Raw genomic sequence first — 23,001 nt, 5'->3', positions numbered from 1 at the left:
AACGGCTGTAATGTATTATCTCATCTTCTGTGGGTTGGCCGGATGATTCTTACTAGTTTCAGCAGTTTTTCTAGTCTAGGAAGACAAGGCTGGGTGATGTAAGGTGGCCACATAATGGGATGTGGGTAGCTCTCCTCTGGGTTGGCACTCCTCTGCTCAGTGTGGTCTCATGTTCTCCAGGAGGCCAGCCCAGCCATTTTCACATGGCTATCCCAGGTTTTGAAAGACGAACAAGAGAGGACAAATTCCAAAGCATAAGCACTTTTCAAGTCGGCTTGTTTTCCATGTCTCATTGACCAAAACAAGTCATATAGCCAAACCCAGAATTCATATGGGAGGGGCTACTCAAGGGAGTGAATAGAGGGAGATGGGAATAAATCAAGGCCAGACAGCAACAATCTACCACAGCTATCCTTAGCTGCTACTCCGGAAGTGTACCTGGCATGTTAAAAGACACAGCCCCCACTCAAAATATTAGCTTATTCAATTGAATAGAAGCATGAATCATTTCTTCAACATAAGTTTGTTGACTATGATTTATACAAACCTAAAATTTTAGTTTTATTACTAATGTTTAAGAAATTACACGTTTTTGTTTTCAATAAGTCAGATTAATTTTGTTTCAGAAATTACATCCTAACAAACTAACAGAAATTTGAAAACTCGTGACACTTGAACTTCCTCTTCCTGTAATGATGTTATTGAGTTATTGAGATGTTACCAAGTGCAAAAGTATATGGGGGAGTCTTCTCCTAGTTCAGTGTGGTTACCCCCGAGATAGACAGACAATGTTTCCTGGAGGGTTCCCTCAAGTCTACTCACTCTGCTGTTTTCATTCAAGTTTGGGGCACAGGAAATTGTACAACTCTGGTCACCTTGGTCTAAGGTGCTGCCTCTTCTCTTGTAGATGTGCTGTTTCATCATTTCCTCTCTGAGCTGTTGCTTCCTCCCTTGAAGAGCTGCCTGAATCAAAGAACCCAATGCTGTTTCTCCTAAAATCATTGAACTTTTTACTCTTTCCAGCTCAGAGGAATTTAAGATATGTTTCTGGTCTGCAGAAAGTCTCTCTATTCAAACTCTATTCTCTTCAGTAGGCTTAGGATTACCTGTGCAGGTAGGAATGAAGTCTTCTTTTTAAAAAAATTATTTGCTAGCTGAACTATTTATTTTTATTTTATTTTATTGTGAAAAGAACACTGAACATGACGTCTACTCTTTTAACAACCTTTTAAGTGTGCAATATATTATTGTTGACTGTAGGTACCATATATTACAGCAGATCTCTAGAACCTATTTATCTTGCTTGACTGAAACTTTATGCCCATTGATTAGTAATTCCCCACGTCTCCTTCCCCTTACCTCCTGGCAACCGTCATTCCACTTTCGACTTTATGAATTTGGCTATTTTAGATATCTCCTGTAAGTGAAATCATGTAGTGTTTGTCTTTCTGTGACTGGCTTATTTCACTTAGCATAATGTCCTCCAGGTTCATATATGTTGTTGCATATTGCAGAATTTCCTTCTTTTTTTAAAGCTAGATGGTATTCTACTGTATGTACATAATACATCTTCTTTATCCATTTATCAGTTGATGGACATTTAAGTTGTTTCCACATCTTGGCTATTGTGAATAGTGCTGCAATGAACATAGGAATGCTAATATCTCGTTGAGATCCTGATTTCAACTCTTTTGTAAAATTATCCAGAAGTGGGATTGTGTGATAATATGATAGTTCTATTTTTAATTTTTTTGAGGAACCTCCATACTACTTTCCATAGCATGTGGGGAATGAAGTCTTAAAGACTACTTCTAATTAGATTCTGCTAAATCCTTCCCCTAAGAAATGAAGCTTCCTACTTGCTTGAGAGGAGACAGGTAGAGGGGAAGGAGGAAAACACAAATGAGTAACTTGAAAAATTGTCTGGTTATATGTTCATATCAAAGCAGCTTTTTAAAAACATATAAACTTTCTTACAGTAACTAGAGGGATGTGCAGCTATGACATACAACTATCTACTGGGGTTTTGGGGGAAAAATAAATAAATAAATAAAATTATAAAAATATATAAACTTTCCAACAATATTTTTGCCTGATAGCAGCATAATTGTAATACGTGGATCCTTTCCTGTGCTTTTCCCTTGAATGATGAAATCCTTGAATGTGTAAGCTCTTGGACATTTGTTTTCCTCTCAAAGCCTCATTGACTTATTAACAGTACTCACCTTTGGTGGGAAATATTGCATTGATGAATAAGTGAAGCTAGGAGAACCAAGTAAAGAACATAGTACAAGTATTTTTTCATATGTTTTAGATTTATAGGTTCCTAAATATCATACTTAGTGTACAAAAGAACATTTTTTGATTTCTGTGTTGAACATGCTATGGTATGGAAGAGAAGTAAATAAGCAAAGATAACGAAAAAGTGCTCTTTAAGTGTTTAACAGAGAAGAAAGGTTTTCAAAAAATGAATAGAAAACCCTGGGAAGAGCAAGACTTCTGTGTAATAGAAAGTGATGGTAAAATAGAAAAAGGAGGTTGATTGGTGCTGGTTCATCAGCAGTAGGCCTGGAGGGAGCGGACTGTTTCTCTAGGCACCAACGAATCCAGCAACCTGTCAAGTAGTCACTTAACAAGGCACGCGCATCCCAGACAGCAGAGTGAAGAGCTAAGTCATCATCACCTTTGGCATTTACGCCTTTCAGGGTGCAGGAACCCTGGCAAGTTAGTTGAATTGCTGCGCTTACTGTTTTGATCTGCGCACTTGTTCCTATTTTCACCTACATATAGTGGATCCTTGGATTATAAAATCATTGATAATTTTTAAGTTTGATACTTAGTTCTATGTCTCCGTTCTTCTGGTTGAGGCAAACGTTATGGTGTTACTGGTTAGCTTTACTACACACGAAAATTTGTTATAAGTGAATTCTATTTAATTCCTTCCCCTGAATTTGAATTAATATATTTTTAATATGCCGGAAACATTAGTTTACTCCCTAAATATGACTAGGTGCATACTTGGGTTAACTGCTAAATTAGTAAATGAGGGGATTTCACTGTTAGGGTCAATTTTGTAAATTGTCTTATCTTGTTCTCCTAAGAATTTGGGCTGGGCTCATGGAAATATATAAGCATCTCACATTTTTTTTCTGATAGGTAAATGTTCTATGTTCTTTGTTTCTCACCTTTTTTACCTTCTTTTCAATAATTCACATAGCACAGCATAACCAGCCTGGTACTTTTGATTAAATTTTAGTATTTAGAGATTTCAACATTCATTCTTTAATTATAGAATTTTAATATGAATTACTACTTTTATTTCTTTCTGGAACTTAGCACAGTTTAATTCTATTCATTATCTCCTAACATACATACTATCGTTGTTGTGAATTTTAATTCTCTTTCTATATATTTTAAAACCATTTAGATAATATTTTTCTATATGTTATTTTACTATATTTCAGATATATACTTTTGATGTTTATTATTCCTTCTTGCATCCAGAAGTTTTTATCTAGGATCATTCTTCTGGTTTAAAAACACACTGATTGAAAAATTTCCTTTGATTTGGTGCATGCTCAAAAATTTTATCGATAAATATTTTTATTTCAGCTTCATTTTTGAAAGCTGTTTCACTGGTCATACAATTTTAAGACAGCAGTTCTTTTTCTTAAATAGTTTGAAAATACCAGTCTACTGTCTTTGGGCTTTTGTTGTTTTTGTCAAAAAGACAGTTGTAAATCAAATTATAATTCCTTTGAAAGTATTCACTGATTTGGTGGTGAACGAGGCACTGTGTGCTACTAAGATTTTCTCTTTGTGATTGGTTTTCTTTAACAGTGGTGTTATGATGTGTCCATGTGCTGTTTTGTTTTGTTTTTCTTTCTCTTAATAAATAGGATTTGGCTTTTTAGAACTTCTGAAATCTGTGGCTTAATGACTTGTCTGTTTTAGGAAACCTGCAGTTACTTTCTCCTCCAGCATTTCCTCAGCACCGTCCCTCTCTCCCTGCTCTCTGGGTCTCTACTACACGTGTTAGACGTTCTCACTCCACACCCCGCCTCTTACACTGTCTTCTGTATTTGTCATCCTTCGCTCTCTCCACTTGTATTATCTTTTCAGGCTCTTTTCTAGATATTTTCTTGTGACATATTTTACAGTTTAACCATTTCTTTCCAGCTGTAGCTAATCTGCTGTTAAACCCATCCAGTGACTTCTTAATTTCAATCATTTTCTTTATCAGTTATAAAATTATAATTTGGTATCTACAAAAAATTTCAAGTTCTCTGACAAAATTTTTAATCTTATATTTTATTTTCTTCAATGTTTTAATTCAAGAAATTCAATGTTTATTTTTAAAGTCTGTGCTGATAACTCCATTATCTGTATTTTTTGTAAAGCTGTTTCTAGCTGTTTCCCTTGGTTTTCTATCAAATTGGTTTTTCTTATCATATGCCTGTTTATTTTTTACTGTGTCAAATATTATAGGAGAACATTTGTTAAATTATTTGAGACTTAGGATAACAGCTTCTCCCAGAGATGGATGAATTGTGTCTACTTCCGTAGGTATCTGCGGCTACCAGCAATCTCAGATCACCTTAATCCGCTGTCACAGATGGAGATGATCTGAAGCTGGGTTCCATTCACCATACAGGCTGGTCTATTTCAGGTTTATCCCTACTCTTAAAGTATAGCCTTCCTTGATTCTAACCCAAAGTCTTGGACTTTTTTAGCAGTACCCAGACCACTTTCTGGGTGGGGCTCAGCCTCCTATTCTGTCCTCTAGCTCACAGTAAGTCAACAGCTCTGCCGAGCTTTTCAGCTGCCTCTTTTGGAAAGGAAGACGCATCTAGAGGAACAATGGCTATGAGCACTAGGCTGACTTCTCGGAAATTCTCTCTTCTCCTGGATATTTATTTTGCACTTTTTCACTGCCTTTTTGGTGTTCCTTTCTGATACCTTTAAGTGAAATTAGGAAGTAATTTATCAAATTTTTATAATTGTTTTTAATGGGTAGCTTGGTCTGAATTACAGTCTACCAATACTAAAAGTAGACGTCTCCCAGAAATTTGAGTGTGAGAGAAAGTATTATTTCTTTAAGAAATGCAACTGAAATTCCGTAGACATGAATTAAGGCCTACGATGTTTTTTCTTTCTTTTTTTTTTTCTGATTTATAGCTCTTTTCTAGAAGAGATTGAAAGTTCTATCTGGGAATTTCTCAGTTTGACTCATTTTCTAATTTACTGCTTTTGCAAACAATTGAATTTTTTTGTATGTATTGTAGACACTTTTAGCTGCCAGTATTGATTCATCCTTTCTGAGGAAATTTCAGTTTCTTTTTGCGGAATCATCTCTCTTCCACTGGGTATAATATTGCTAGAATAATGTAGTGATTATTTTTAAGGTTTTGACTATCCTTCATATAATTTCCCTTCTTATAGTTGGGAAATTTTTCTACTTTATTAGTCATGAGGTCTTAAGATAGTGCCTAGTCACCTTGCCTCCCTCTTTAAAATGTAAACACACCAGAAACTCACATTAGGCAGGAGTATATTCAGCCAATCAGAACAGTGCCACTAAATTTTGACTCATGACCTGATGAGACCAAAAACCAGGAACTGGGAGAAGTACATTCTGATGGTGTGCGAACGGCTGTGTAGGCAGCATCCAGCTTCTAGAGTAGCCATGGCCATGATTAGATCGACAGTGTGAGAATCCTGTTGCAGCATCAGTAGTGCAAGCTGGTGTGTCGGGGGTCCTCAGTGGCAGTAGCAGTGTAGTCACAGGACCAATTCTAAGGTATAATTTTCCCTGTAATTCTGGCTGCATAGACCCTGAAACTGCTTCCTCAGCCCTCCCAATTTTCTGAAGATACCCAACAGTGCCTTATACCTCAATAAGTTTCTCTTTTCCTTAAATCAATCACTGACAATTTATTTTCCTCGAAATTTAGATCATTTACTGAATCATTTACTGAATATCCTAGATCTTGGCTCTATCATGTTTGAAACCTGAATGCGTACCTGAAGGGTTTTTTTAATACTTGATTTTCTTCTCTTAACATCTCAGCATTGCCGGGTGATAAGAATGTGACCTCAGCTTACACAAATAAACACACTTTCTTCTTAACCATTGATACAAAAATGAAAGAAATGATTTACGTTTGTTAATCCCAGTAGTAGTACATAACTAGAGTATTTCTGTTAAAATACTTTTCTATTTCTAGCTCTTCAGAGATCCCTCATGTCTCATCATTACCAAAACTGGTTCTCTAGTTTTCTTACTAACACTTTGCATTCATGTTATTTTCTATTAAGTTCACATTTGTTTAAGTTTGCCCAAGATGGTTTCTCTTGCTACAAACAATGACCCTAATTGATTATTGTTATGGGTTGAATTGTGTCTCCCTGAAAATTCACAGGTTGAAGCCCTAACCCTCAGCACCTCAGAATGTGGCTGTATTTGGAGATAGGGCCTTTAAAGAGGTAATTAAGTTAAAATGAGACAGTATGGTGAGCTTTAATTCAACCTGACTGGTGTCCTTATAAGAAGAGGAAATTTGGACACACAGAGAGACATCACAAATGCTTGCACACAGGGGAAAGGCCACGTGAAGACACAGCAAGAAAGCAGTCATCTGCAAGCCAAGGAGGGAGGCCTCAGGAGAAACCCAACTGCAGACATCTGGATCTTGGACTTCTAGCTTCCTGAACTGTGAGAAAATAAATTTCTATTGTTTAAGCCATCCAGTGTGCAGTATTTTGTTGTGGCAGCCCTAGCACACTAATACAATTCTGACTGGAATTTGTGTCACAGAACACAATAATGTTTTAATATCCTTATTGAGGCATCTTGGTATGTCTCAGTGTAGGGCAGAAGGAAAGATTTGGTTAAAATCTCAGACTGGTAGAAAATTCAGATTAGACCAATTCCATAATGGATGAATGAGATGTAATGATAAGAATTAGAGTAGAAATAGTCTCCAGAGTTTTATCTGCATGACCTGTTAGAAGAGAAAAAAAACAAAAAAGGGAAACTGGGATATAGAAACAATACAATTGGTTGAGATATAGGAGCAATACAATTGCTATAATAAACCAAAAAGAAAAAATAGCTTTAATGGAGGCCTATACAGTGAAGTTATAAGGGGAAAAGAACAGAGGAGTGAATGCTGCATTCCACTTTAGGGGCAAAATCTGGAAGTGGCAGAGAGGTGGCCATCTGCTGAAGTAATCTTCAAGGATATCCATTATTAAGGAAGAGAAGAGCAGATTTTTGTGGACAATCAGCAATCTCTACTACACATAGAAGCCTCGTGGTATTCAACATATTTTTGGTTCTGACTCAGAGCATGAAGAAAATACTACCAAGGTTATTTGAAAATAAAAGTAGAGAAAACTCAGATTCAATGCATTCAGGTGAAAAATACAAAGAACTTCAGAATTAGGCAACTGCTTTAGTTAACAAATAAAACAGGCAATCAGCATTTTACAGAATTTGTGTGTGGGAAGCAAATTCCTATATATAAATTGGTTGGTTTAAAATTTAGTGTATAAAATGAACTTAGCCTTACTAAAAGGCCCTCTAAGTGGGAATGTGATATCCCAGTACAATGGAAATGGGGAAAAATGCCATTTGACTAAAAGTGTTAAAGGAGTTGGAAAAGCCAAGGACATTAGTCACTAAAATTATTTCCTTAGTCATATTGGATAATGGTCACGATCAAATCTCCAATGAAGATGAACTTGAAGTGGATATGAGAATTTCAGTGAACAATTTTCTTAAAATGTTTTTATTTCAGATTTGATAAATCCTTTTGTCATTTTCATTAAGTCTTGGATTTCAATCCCCTCATTCAAGTATCTTAGTAGGAAGAATCCTTTGCCGCTTATAATCAAAATTATATTATTCTAAGTGGGCAAAAATAGGCAAACTTCCTTACAGAATTCTGTCTTTATAGGCTCATTTTCCCTAAGCTATTTATTGAATCATTTGTTTGAATCCAACCATGTGATGATTAATAATGAAACATTCCATTTAATTTAATAAAAGCTTATTTAAAACAATATCATACTGTGCACCGTCAGATTAGTATGGAATTGTTTGAATATTTAATATAGGTATATATACATTGCATGTCAATTTTACAATATGTAAATTACAAAGTATGCCTTCATATAATGTGGGTAATAATACTGTGGATGTAATAAAGCTTGTCACAGCTGTGTGAATCTCAGGGAGTCTTGTGTCACTAGATAACAGGAGGTTTACCCAGAGAGGTAGATTCTCAAAGTCATCAGGGTCCAATCACTTGTTCTGCAACAATAAGGGTGAATTTGAAATGCCATTTTACCTTAATTTACTTGATATTTAAAAAATAGCACTCTAACCAACTTGGTCATGTCTCATGTATATGTTCACTGGGATTTGTATTATTGTGAGAAATGAATCACGCTCATGAAATGGTGTTATATCATTACCGGTGGATTGATTGTGCTTTGCATGTCTTGAGAATTTAATTGAATTTGTTGATTTATTTCTGACAGTACACTAGGAGTCTTCTTTCTATAAGTCTCCTTTCTATTCCTTCTTTTTTTTCTCTAAGCAATGAGAATGGGCATCTTAATGATTTAACATGCCCTACACTTGTGCAGATTAGATATGCCTTAAATAGATGGTGAGAGTTTAAAAGCCTGATTACATAGATTAAACAAAAATTAGTAGGTTTAAGATCACGTCAGGAGACAATAGACTTTGCTCTTACTGACAATTAATGCATCTAAACTATTATCTTAGGTTGTGTAATGGTAATGTTCTATTTTTAGCAACTCCCAAACTCTCAATGTATTCAATGCATGTGTCCCTGAGCTCTGAGGATCTTCTCTGTAAACATCTCCCCAGACAACCAACATTTTTGTTTCTACTCTTCAAATAACTCTCTCCTCATTTGATAAATCTTCGAAGTTTGGCAAATAACATTGTTCTCTTTTCCCTTTCAAAACTTCAATAAAATCTAGCCTGTCATTTTAAAGAAGATGGTTATGAAAAAAAAGAGGAAAAATAGTAGCCACATTTTCTCTTTCTTCCTCTTTGCAAAACTGTCAGTCCAGGTATTACTTAATTTTTTATACTATACTAATGGGTAGATGGAAGTTAGACAATAACAAAAAATGTAGGGGCCAGTATATAATTTTCTCACAATAGGAATGGTAATTGCATTTCTAATTGCCATTGTCCGGAGTCAAGTTTGCTGAAGTGGTCAAGAAATTAGAAAGGTCTTGGAACATGGTGCAGTTTGGGATCATCTCACCCAGCTAGTTAACAGACAAAGAGAAAAAGAGCCTTAGACAAAAGAAAGGTTTTGGACTTCATTTTGCATTTAGTTCCCTTCCCTGACAATCATTCCACGGGTGAGATAGGAAACACAGTGTGGTCTATGTTAAGCTGTTTGGTGTGTACATCTCAGTTGCTTGCCAGTGCCCTTTTCCTAGGAGGAAACCCTGCCCCAGGCCTACAAGGCCCTGCCTGGTTTAGCCTATATCCACTTCCCTCACTTCTGATCCCAGCCTCCTCCACTATTTCCACTCCAGCCACGAGGATCTTTCTCTAGTTCCTCATGTTCTCCATGTTTCCTATCACAACATAAACTTTAATGCTTTCCTTTCTACCCTAAATTCACATCTTTTACTTCCTTAACCTCAGCTCTCAGTTTATGCGTTACTTTCTTAGGGAAGCCTTGAATAAGCAACAAGAACAGGTCAAACCCCTGTATTATAGGCAAGATATAATAAGGTCGCAGGTATAGCTTTGTATTTTACGTGTGCCTGTTTCATTCACATCTGTTTCTCTCTTATTATTATATTCCCTGGGCCTAGCTTACTACCTGGTAATGGTAGGAAGTTATTTACGATTTTGAATGAATGATTAGCATATATGATATTCATCTATCCATCAAGATTGATGAAGATAATGGATGATCCACACACATAATGCTGGGATAGTTCAAGTGGGATTGTGGTTGGCAACAAAACAATTTTATTATCCTGTATCCATATTACTTGTCCAAACCCAGTTAGTGAGGAAGTTTTCTCTCATGATTTACATGAATTTTTGAATGGAACTGAAATTTCTGGATATTCAGATAATAAAATTTTTAATATTTCTGATAATTTCTCTGGTCATGTCAAGTAACAAAAGCAGTCTCATTTGAGAAATTAAAATATCTAGTTATATATAATAATAAAAGTCTAAACTTCGCTTAAAACTTGTCTCTCTTTTAACTATGGCATGAGGTAGTAGGGATCCTTGGGTGAAAAAGGAGTGTATGATTAGCTTCTTCTCTTTTTCCCCGACTTGTGTTTCTGTCCTCTTTTGTTTCTAACTATGCTTTCTGGTCCTCTCAAGGTTGAAAGAAGGCGAGTGTGGAGGATAAGGGGCTAGAGGCATCTAACTGGACAGGCATTTCTTAGTAGTAGGTCCCTTCTCCGGGCTTGGAAGGAGTTTAAAGCGGATTAATTCCTGGATGGAGGACTTTGGGGGCTGTGAGGAACGCTCCGTGGAGGGGATGTGTCCTCTGCAGTTCTGTGATATGGGTGGCGGTTTTTCTGGTTATGATTTTATCACACGCTCCAGTCCCTGGTTCTTGGGTATCCACCTTCAATTCTCTCTTTTGAGGGCCTACTCCTTTTCCAGGAGGTCTTCTTGAAAATTCCACTTAGACGTCTCTAGGCTAGTTCTCTTTTTCACATGCCCCACAGCTGATTCATGTGAAACATCCACCTTTGGCACATTATTAGTGGAGATGTAGTGATTTCCTAAAGCCCAGCCCTCTACTGCAGGGCCACCAGTGCCTTCAGAGAGCCTCTCACCATTTAGATTCCTTATGTGTCCCTGTCTGTGAGGTTTCAGTCTGTGTTGGCCTTCAAGCCACTGGGGACATAAAGAAGACTTTTTGGGTAGCCTACTTAAAACCTCCTTAACTTGAGGGGAAAGCACTTGCTCCCTCATTTGTGTGTCAATGTATGTGTGAAAGAGGAAATATGCCCACCACTCATTTCAACAATACGACTCTCTTTTTAATTTTTTACATTTCCTTTATCCATCCCTCTCTCTCTCTTTTTTTTTTTTGCTGAGGAAGATTCACCTTGAGCTAACATCTGTTGCCAATCTTCCCCTATTTTGTATGCGAGCCAATGCCACAGCATGGCCACTGATAGACAATTGGTGTAGGTCCATGCCTGGGAACCAAACCCAAGCCTCTGAAGCAGAGTGCACTGAACCTAACCACTAGGCCACTGGGGCTGGCCCACCCATCCCTCTCGTTTTTTGGTTTAAGGTGAGTAGTCAGCTCAAAATTTAGCACTTCACTTTTAATTGTGGGTGCTTGCTCACTGTCTGCTCTGCCCTTAGCCAGAACTGAGCCATAATTAGCCAGAACTGCTAATTCAGCTGGTAGTAGGATATATGATGATCGGCCCATTCCTTAGGTTCTCTGAATTTCAGATTTCTCTTCCGTAAAGTGGAGATAATCACAGAAATCCTTCATATTTATTTCTGGGTTTTTTTTGTTTGCAGATGAATTTAACTTATAGAAATAAAAAGATTAATACAGTGCCTATGGTTCCATAAGTAGTAAATAAATGTTAGCTACCATTATTATCTTTAAGACAATGTCTTTCTCCCTAGTAGTATTTACGAAAATAAGAAAGGTTTAACTATTATACTTTCAGTATTCCTTTTGTTAAAAAACATTCAAAACATTGACTCCGTATTCTTATTACACTTTCTTATCATAAGTAAAGCACTGTGCAATGGAGCAGAACTCACAGAATTTTTTTTTTAAAGGAAAAACATGCAAATTATTTTGACCAGTCCAAATCCACAGTTAAATGAAAAGTTTTAAAAGGAAATGCAGAAAAACTTAATTGATATCACCAGGAGACTAATCAATATTACCGAATATGATAAACTTCAATTTGCCAAATCATTTAAAAGTTACTTGTGCTATATAATTCGATAGATAAATACTTGTCTAGAGAAGTTTAGATGAGTGATTTCATCCTAATATGTTTATTGATCAGTAGGAATATGAAAGACTCAAGTAGATCTAATAGAACTAAGTACTTTCCCCAAGGAATCAATGCCAGAAAATACCTGAAACTTTCATTCACTTAAAAAAGAAGATAATCAATTTTAATAAAAAAGGATAAATGCCTCTCTACTGAAATAAAACTTTTTCATTATAGCTGTGAAATTTCTCTCTTGGACACAATTTGTGATTTATTTTGCTATTTTTTTTTTAATCTAGGCTGTTTTGAGACTTCCTGAGATGATTAGCTCTGCCTCTAAGCTCCTCCTGACAGGCAGAGACTTGCTCTCCATCCTCTCTGCAATTGCACTTTTTGTTGTTGTTGTTGTTTGTGAGGAAGATCAGCCCTGAGCTAACATCCATGCCACTCCTCCTCTTTTTGCTGAGGAAGACTGGCCCTGGGCTAGCATCTGTGCCTGTCTTCCTCTGCTTTTACGTGGGACACTGCCACAGCATGGCGTGACAAGCAGTGCCTCTGTGCGTGCCCAGGAGCGTGTGCACTTAACCGCTGCACCACAGGGCTGGCCCCTCTGCAACTGCGCTTTTAACAGACCAGAGGCAAAGATCCCTGTCTTTCTGAAAAGTGTCTTTCAAAGATATGTCAAACTACAAAATAATAGGTTCTTCTCTCTTCCCTGATCTTTAGTTTGCCATCAAAACACCCACAATGTAACAAATTAGGTATATACATATACCTAATATATATACATTTATATATATGAACAACCATGAGTTAGCAAATTAAATATGTGTTTAATATATATATTTTCCTTTGAATTAGGTGTCCAGAACTTCGAATATATACATTGAACTTAGAAAACTGACCTCATGTAAATAAATCCTCCCTGGAATTATTTTTGTTCCTCCAATCGGTTGTACAGTTTTTATCCTAATTAAAAATATACTATTTTTAATTCTTTGAAGTGGAATCAGAATGGAGACTTCAAAGTAGTTTCTTCCAACTTCTAACAATATTTTTCTGAACATGATAGGAGTCATCCTGCACAATGCTGCTGCCATATCATGAGGGCAAAAGGGCCAAATGCTTCAACACAGCGTTCCCTACCCGGTGTCCCTCTTGATATCTTTCTGCATCCATGTGGCGATGGCCACTCTCAGAAAACAATGGTAGGAAACAACAGATGCTTTGGAAAGTTATCGCACCCTGTGGGTATAGTTTTCAAAACTGCCATCCATTCCGAAGGAGGGCACGGGGCTGGGCAGACTCTTGGCAGGAGCGAATGCTGGAATCACAGCTTTGACTTTGTGCCTAAAATATTTTAAAATCCTGATAGCAATTCAGCTGAACTGTATATATACTTTCTCACTCAGGGAGTAGTTGCTTGGGAGTTCTTGGGACAGGAATCTTTGGGAAAAATTCGAGAAATGTTGAGAATGGTGAAAAAAAGGATGGAGGTTTATACATTTATTGTTATGTTCCAATATGTTTGAGTTCTAGACTTCTCTTGCTTAAAAAAAAAAAAGTTAAGAGAACAGAAAGCAAATGTTTCAACCAAGAGTCTGGTGGGATTTTCCCCAACCATCCCTAACCCAGCCGTAGATAAACTTGCAGCTCATTCACCTCTGTTCTTATCCTTGGGGAATTGGTTTCAAAGTGTATACTTAAAAACAGGTTCTCAAGTTATCAAGGATAGCACTGAAAGTTCAGAGAAATGCAGTCAGAGCACTGAAGAGCATCCAGAACAGCCTTTATCTGAACTCTCTGATTTCATTCATGACTGGCCCTGGAAAACATGTTGTGTTGTAACTCATGCAAGAGTTTTTCTCACAACTTCTTTCCATTCAAAATAGTAATAATAAGCTGTGATATCCTAAGTCCACACCTCAGTGAAACTATTTGCTCTAGTAGCATAATTCAGGATCACAGTCCTTCTAAATCCCATCCATTATTTTTCCGTTAGTGAAATACCAAAGAACCTAGTTATAAGGCAGTATTTTTTGTAAGGTTGTCTTACACAATCCTAAAAACCTTGTGCAATAATATGTCTCTAAAATGTTATCAGTATTTAAATTCTCCCACGTAAAAAGTAAACTTTTTGTTCATTCACTCTACAAATCTCAAATATTCTCTTATTAGGTTCACTTCTTCTTTTCTTTTAGGGATCAACAATGTAATGTAATCAATGTAATGGAACTTTCTCATCTATATGTTTACATAAAAACATAAATGTCAACTATTATACAATTTATTTTGTTGTATTAAAAAATTAATTTCTTCTAACATAAAGTAATCCTTATGAAAACTATCACTTTTTCCCAAAAAACTTACAAGATAATTCATAAAAAATAAATAAAAATTGTGCTAGAACACAAAATTAAGTTTGACTATAGTTAAAAATGAATTTAAATGAGGAAATTTCCATATTTTGGATGGAATTTGCAGCTAGAATTATGTAGGATCTTTGACTTGACATTATAAATAATAATCATTTAAAATCCAATCATTTTAGCTTTCTATTTTGTTTATAATTAGTGCTAAACATTTTGATTCTCAACGGTAAGTTTTGGTGAACAAAATCATATCTCTCACAGCTCCTACTGTCAGGAATTGAATATCTTGGATCAAGGCATACCAGCAGTCTCCCTGACTCTTTGAACTGAAGGAGAGTGGGGTCATTTTTTTTGTCTTCAATCCAATTAAGTCATCCTTATAAAGTATTTTATACTGTTATTGACTATTTTAGAAAGAAAATAATTAAAAATCTTCACGCTGATTGTAAGTTCATCAGATATACATTCAAAAGAATTCTGCAGTGTTTAAATTTTTTTGTAAATTTCAGCTTTCAGTAAAACAGGACAATCTTTATCACTCTCAACTCTAGCCTACAGGAATAATTCATATAATTTTGAAAATTTTGCATAGTTTTCTACCTATAATCTTATCTTTCAAAGTGAGAGCTCAGCAAAAGTAGGTCCTATTTTCAGAACATCTATAATGATTATGACAAGGCTTTGATTGAATCAGACAGCTAAAGTCCAAGTAAGCTTGGCACTGAATGAACGCCTTTCTGTCTATTCTTTCTGAGAGTAGAGTTTCCTTTTTTCTCAAAAAAAAAAAAAAAAGCAAAAGCTCTTCCCAAAGTTCCAACTTATGTTTCCAGACTTAACTTCTCATATATTAATAAACTTTACTAGAGCAAATGTCATAGCCCACTCCCATTTCATTATAAAATATGTGAAAGACCTCATTTAAGACCTTACCTCTCTCTCAAAGAGTTGGTAATCCTCATGACAGTAAAGTAGAGCATGACTAACCATTGCTGGATGAGTCTCTGGCAACTATTGAAGTGGAATAAATGGGTCTTGGGAAAGGATGTGTCCTTTTTTATAAGATATCGGATGTGTTGCCAAGCATCACAAGTGTTCCACCTGTGTGTAGAGGCAGAATTCTATTCCTCACATTAGACATTGTGCTAAATAAAGAAACTATTCTCCACTTTAAGGGTACCAATAGCCTTTGCAATTTCTTAAATGGACACATAAATTTTCTTTTTCATGCCATCTCTGTACACAAGAGACGTACCAGGAGCTGCTAGTACTTACTTTAAAGAGTCGTTACTTTAAAAGTAATATCAGATGATCTTTAGAAAAATATACCATTTGTCAAAAAATAAAAAGAAATATTAAAAACTACTACAAATCATTTAGAAAAAATAATCCAGTAGATACCTCATGTAAAATTATATCCAAATAGCCAATAATCATGAAAAAGTGCTCCACTCTGTAAGTCACTGAAGACACCACTACACACAAACCAAAATATCTAAAATTAGAGAGATTGCCAGTAACAAGTTTTGATTAGAATGTCCATCAACTGGAACTGTTAACACTCGTACATTGATGGTGGGAGTTTAAAATTATAACCTTTTTGGAACACTTGTTATTGCCTATTAAATTTGAGCATACACATACCATCTGATGTATTCACAACATAAATGTACTCATATGCTCTACAAAGCACAAGAATGTACAGGAATGCCCGTGATGTCATTGCTTTGAATAGCCCCAAGTAAGAACAACCTGTCTGTCTGTCTTAGTCTGCTCAGGCTGCCATGACACAGTAACATAGACTGGGTGGCGTAAACAACAGAAGTTTATTTTCTCAGAGTTCTGGAGGCTGGACAGTCCCAAGATCAAGGTTCCAGCAGGGTTTGGTTTCTGGTGTGAGTTCTCTTGCTGGCTTGCAGATGGCTCTCTTCTCGCTGTGTCCTCACTTGGCAGAGAGTGGAAGAGAGAGAGACAGAGAGAGAGCTCTTCCTCTTCTTATAAGGCAACAATCCTATTAGATTGGGGTCCTACCTTTAATGACTTCATTTAACCTTAATTATGTCCTAAAGATCCTATCTCCAGAAACAGTCACACTGGGGGTTAGGGCTTCAACATATGAATTGGGTGGGGGGAAGGAGGGGGCAATTCAGCCTATGGCATTCTATATCCATCAACAGAAAAATTAAACAAATATTTATATAGTCATTCAAAGGATTAATATGCATCAAAGAAAATGAACAAACTGCTGCTATATACAACAAGATGGATTCATTCCACAAATAAAAACAAGCCAGCACAAAAGTAGCAAGACAAAAAAAAAAAAAAGTATACATGCGGTAGGGCTCCATTTTTATAAAAGGCAAAAATATTTAACCTAATGCATGGTGTTAGAAGTCAGGAAAGTGATTTCCTTGAGCAGACAGAAGGACGAGCATTGGAAGTGGGCATGTTAGTGCGCTGCTGGTTCGCTTGAGATGATCTGTGCACATCTGAGTGGTGCACTTCTGTACACGTATATTCTTTCAAGAAAAAAATTTCTTTAATTTTTTAAAAGTCCTCTAATGGCCTCTTCCTATGGCGCTACTTTTCATCTACTCTAAGACACAAAATAGTTTATGGACCTTTATCTATAACTTAAAAATTTAACAAGTCCTCCTCAATAATGTGTGGTTCCTGGTTCTATTTATTTTGCAATGCAATAAAAAGTTCAGGATTATCCTTCAAGACAAAGTATGTATGTTGGAGAAAAATCCAAATTTCTCAACCTTTTTATGACAAGAGACATATTTATAATCGGATAAATTTAAGATTATTCTTCCACTATATTGTCTTCATTACTTCATGGGAAAGAAATATAATTATTCTGAAATTTATATTAAATTACTTCTGGGAATGAAAATAAAGCTAAAGTGTGTGTAGCCATTAATATATGTTTTTGCATTGTCCATATTAATAAAATCATGAGGTAAATTAAGACAGTTACCTGTTACAGTAACTGCAGGTTATTTTAAACTATTTTGATTAAACACACACACTAATTTAGATTATATTAGGTTGTGATACTGATGATTTTATATTATCTGTCTCTTAATGATAACATTTCAGATTACCCAAAATTTGTTTGGAGTGAAATGATACTTTAATAGGCTGATTTAGCAAAGTAACACACACTTTCTCAACATAGACAGTTTTCAACATAACAGGAAGGAGATTGAAGAAATAACATAAACATTTTATCCCAAATCACATATTCTTTAATGCCCATCCTTGGTTCCATATTTTAAGCTGAATGCTTTCCTTTCTAGTCCTGTAAACTTTTGCTGTAACATCCTGTGTCTGTGCTGCCCTCACCCATAATTGCTTTCACATGTTTGGTTGAACATTGAGTTTTATCTTCACTTTTAGAATGACTTCATTTCTCTGATAATCTCTGTGCTAAAAAGTCTTTCTGGGCATCTGGCATATTTGTGTTGAATTCTGCATTAGTGAAGGCACACTGCAGACCAAGATTCTATAAACAGAAGGTGAAGCTCTTAAAAGTGAGGTCATGAATTGATAGAGAGGCAAAAGAAAAAAAAGTCGTTCAGAGCAAAGGTTGAACTCCATATCTCTTCTCTTCATTTAATATGTCTTGTGCTCTAAAGGGAAAATTTAACAGTACCCCTTATAATTCTTCATGTATAGAATGGGTACATGTTTTGTGGCTGCTTGGTTACATTTGTAAAGAAAGACTCTGTGTTTTTTTCATTGACATTGTTTTACCTTGAAATATCCCATGGTTGCCCTTAAAGATGTCTGAGCATAATGTAAAAGTAAAGAAGTCAAGACAGTTGGAAAAAGAGATGAACGTGTGTACCTCAAAAGCAGTGTTAAATGTATCCTTAAAAAATATTTCATCGGTATCTGTCACTGCCTGTTTTATGTAGTTCATTGTTTAAGCACAAGAAAATTTTACTATAGGTGTAGAATTTGATGATTTTTTGGACAATTGAACACTGCATTTTCACAGCAAGTTGACATCAAATTCTTTAACTCAAGTCTGTGTTTTGTAATGTGATACATGGGGAACATTTACTGTTCAATAGCCCTCAAAACCTTTACTTCCATTTGGATGGTAAACCTTAATGTAAAAATGTCACTAAGGCCTGACATCAGTTCCAGAGCCTCTTGTGAAAATAGCGTTTGCAACCTTGTAGCAGAAACAGGGGACAGTATACTCCACGCAGGTGAGCAGGTGAAACAGATGGTGATGACAGTGACTCCTGATTTGAAGATCTAAAACATAGTCATTCAAGTCGTTGCCGAGGATTTGGGTATTTCTTTTAGAATAATCAGGTCTTTTTGAAGAACAGAGCCATTGTTTTTCCTTACTGGAGAGACAAAAAAAATTGAGATGAATCATCGATAAGAGAGGAAACATGACTCAATGCTGAATCATTATCAAACCTGAACTCATCATTGTCTTCCCCAGGTGCACACCCATCACCCACTCCTTCCTTTGTCCTTCCTGGCAAACCAGCACTGCCGTCTTCTACCCTAGGTAATGTGCACCCGTCTTCACTCTCACCCAGGCTAGAAAAGAAAGTGAAACGGTTCTTTAGAGACATACCTCTCTCGTCGCTCATATTCACTGTATCTTATCTATCCTAATTCTGATGTATGCCTCTAATGCCTTCTCCTCTCTACAATCTAATCATCGGTGCCATCACTCAGACCCCCCTCATCTCACTTTTGCACCATTTGAATATATATGATACCTCGTCTTTATACCAGCTTTCTAGGTTTGCTTCTCTTCAGAAAATCCACAATGCAGCTTCCAAAGTCTTATTTATTCAATACATCTTTTGTGTATGTTACTGAACTGTTTAAAATGCACCAGTGACATTCTATCAGCTAAGATGAAGTGTCTGCTTTCATTCATGGTGTACGTGTTCCTTCACAATTTTATATAATATTCAAAGGCTTACTTCTACTTCACACCTCGCCTTAGCTTCTGGTTATCGTTACCTTCATGTTATTCTCTGATTACACCATACCTCTAAATCTACGGATAACCTGCGCTGGGACTGGAGTATCAGATTAAGTTTTAGTTTCAAGAAACTGAAAGTATTCTAACTACCTGAAAGAGATGTAATACAGGGAAGTAAGTGTTTCCAAAGTCAGTGGAAGTCCTGAAGAAGGCTTTAGGTCACGCCTTCACCAGTGTCCATCCCTTTCCCTGGAATACACTGCTCTACCCACTTGTACACTCACATGTTATCTGTTAAGAGTCATCTCAAGCATCATTCTCTGAAGCCTGCTATGACTCCCGTAGCAATACTTGGACACATCTTCTAAGTTCATATTGCACCTTGTATATACATTCATTGTAATTTTCACATCAAATTATTGTAATCTTGTTGTATTTGTTTCTTCACTTAAAACATAGCCCACGTAAGCTTTAAATTTGAGCCTCTTTGATGACACATACTGCTTTTTTTTCAACTACATATATAAACATCTATGGTCTTGATGAGTGCCTGAAAGAAAATGAGATTAATAAAAATGTGTTGGATGAATATTGAATGCAATAATATGACAAGTATATATACTTTTATAAGTATGTGGCAGAAGCCAAAGTCAATAACTATTGGCTTTCTTTACTAAGCAACGCCTTGTAAAAAATGAAGTGCATGTTTATAGCTTACAACTTGAACCTTTTTTTCAAATGTGAGAAAATGTGCTATTTGTCAATCATGCAAAAGAACAAAGACTATCACATTTGAATGGTAGAAAATTATTTGGTGAAACAATTTGTGTATTAACCATATACAAGTCTAATCTGTAAGATTTCAAAATGATCAAGTTTGATAAATGAAATCTACCAGATGGTTGGCTCCTTGAGAAACACCACATTGGTTATCTTGAGAGGCAAAGGGAGATTGGATTTGTGCTTGAACTGAAGGTGAAGTAAAGGAGAAAATACATTACTTAAGGTCTGTTAACGTAGAAGACTATGTTTTCCGTATTTAATTAAAAAAAAAAACTATTCCTAGTACATTTTAAAACAACCAATCGAAGTGTACAAACAATAAAAATTTAGGTTAATTTAAAAGGCAACCAATGACCTGTTAGTATCTAAAATAGTTCTGACCCCTTTTTGGTACTATCCTGGAGCTGATTTTGAGAAAGCAACAGCAAGGTATGGTATACGTAAGATAAAACATATTCGTGTAGTGTTTGTAGTAAATTACATTGCAGCATTAAAGTAGAAGTTGAGAGTGCAAAATTAAAGTATTTATGTTCACTCTTTAGGTTTGAATAATAGTGATTTTGTTTGCTTCTCACTGTGGGCCATATATTTAAATATAATGACCATCAGGAAATATATGCATTTTTAAAGACCGGCTCAATAGGAGATAATTTCCTCAGAGCTTCAACCAAAGAGAGTTTTCAAATAGGAAGTGTTACATAGATTTATAAGTTCTGAGTTCATGTTAGAGACCCAAGTTGTTTCTGAGTAAGTAAAATGATATTTTCTATGAACAATTTTATTGACATCATCTTCATAACTTAAGAGACTTATTTTCCTTGGGAGAAGAAAAAGACAGCGCTTGCTCACACATTTCTCTCTTCTAAGGTCTAACAGCTTTAATTAGGATAATAATCTCTCTTTATGAGAATTGCAAGGAAAATGGGGACAATGCAACTCCACAGAAGTATTATTAAAATGTCAGCCTCAAAAAAGGCACGTCTTTTAAAGCGTTCTGTTTCCTTGCTCAGCATTACTTCTCCATCTCACGAATAGGAGTGTCTTTTTGCTACTTACTGATATCTTCATAATAGAATATATACATATATGATGTGTTATTTTGTAGACTTATTATTTTAAATTCAAAGTTTTAATAATAAAAGAATGGATGACAGATGGGTGACTTGCCAAAAATGGCAGTGTTATATTGGTATAATGTCTTGAAATTATCATTAGTTTATTTTTTGCAAACAGCGAGTTTATAATGGAGAACTAAAAATGGAACTTGTCAAGCAAAAAAAAATGTGCTCTTGAAGAACCTAATATAGGCATGAGTCATAAATGTAAAAGTCAGACCATTCTAATAAAATCTTGTGGCAGAAAGTGAGTGCAGTTATTATGTAACTATAGCCATTATAGCATCAGGTTTGGGGAAAGTTTGATATAGTTGGGGAAAAAAAGGATGGCTGACAAGTGTGTAGGGAAAAAGAGCTCTCTTTCAGAAAGAGGAGGAGAAAATGAAACATTTTCTGAATATTCAAATAAAAGAAAAGAAGAAATAAAAGTAGAGATCTACATTTGATATAGAAAAGAGAGGCAGTGCTGGGTTTCACAACTAAGATTGGCTTGAACTAATCAAGTGTAGGTAAGGTGCTGGTATGCATGAGACTGTCAGTATATATTGTGCAGGGATTCGGCTTCATAACTTAGTTAACATTAACCATGAACACATCTTCCTTCATGTTAGTGTATATTTATCTTATTAGTATAATGGGAAACATGTTAGAAATAATAATTGACAAGAAAAATTTCCTTTATGAGAAAATATCTTGCATGAATGGGAATATTTTCACTGAGCAACAGAAAGTGTTTTATATTTTTAGAAGAAAGATTTTGTTAGCTTACTGGAGAAAATTATTATCTTCTTACAACTCATAAAATACACCTATTAGCTACCTGGCTTAAGCTAAATAAAATAGTATATGAAGAAAATGAATCTAGTTAAAGGAAAATATCAACTTGAGCTTTGTTAAACCCCAGATTAATATAGAGTTACTATCTATTTGTCCATTTTAGAGTCTCCATTTTTTTGTTCTGCCATTCAAAAAATTCAGTGAAGTGCCTGAAACCAATGTCTTATATGGCATCTCATTATTGATGTTTTAAAAATGTCTTTCTGTCCCAGTGAGTTGAAGAACAAGCTACCTAAATTATCTTTCACATCATAAGTTTGCAATGATTAGTGTGCTACAGGCAGGAAGGATTATAGATTATATACAATGTTATATGACCACAAAAAATGTCTCAGAGCTATTGCATTTACAAGAAAGTTAATATTTTGGATTCTCAAGAATTCTTAGATTGTGGTCATCAGCAAAATGAATTCATTATTTACACTATGTTATGTGACGTTATGTTATGTTATATTTGCTTGCATTCATAAATACCTGAAAATGTGTTTTGACAAATTAATTAAGAATTACTTTATAAGACTTTCTTAATGACATAAGATAAAGCATAGTTTTAATTATTTAAGAAATACCCCTATTAATAGTGCACAGCCCTAGTGTATATATGAATCTGTGATGCTTCCATCAGCAGGACAGTCAGTCATTAAAACTATTCATTTGAAAGATGGATGTTTCTTGCAGGGTAAGATTTTTGTCAACGTTAGTTGTTGGAGAGACTCACAGAATTACTTCAGAGGTTACTTGGAGTTAAAAGTTTTGCTTCATTCTTTGAGATAACAACCAGTGAAGATCTTTTCATGGGAAGTAAATTTACGTAAGTACATATTGGGAGAGACTAACCAATCAAATTGAATAGAATGGGTTACATACTGAATTTCACTTTCAATGAATAATTTACTCACTTTTGCTAAACAGGTAATCC

The sequence above is a fragment of the Ceratotherium simum genome, chromosome 25, assembly GCF_057802395.1.
Source record: "Ceratotherium simum simum isolate JZ-2026a chromosome 25, ASM5780239v1, whole genome shotgun sequence".
NCBI classification, from domain to species: Eukaryota; Metazoa; Chordata; class Mammalia; order Perissodactyla; family Rhinocerotidae; genus Ceratotherium; species Ceratotherium simum.
This window is presented reverse-complemented; position numbering follows the sequence as displayed.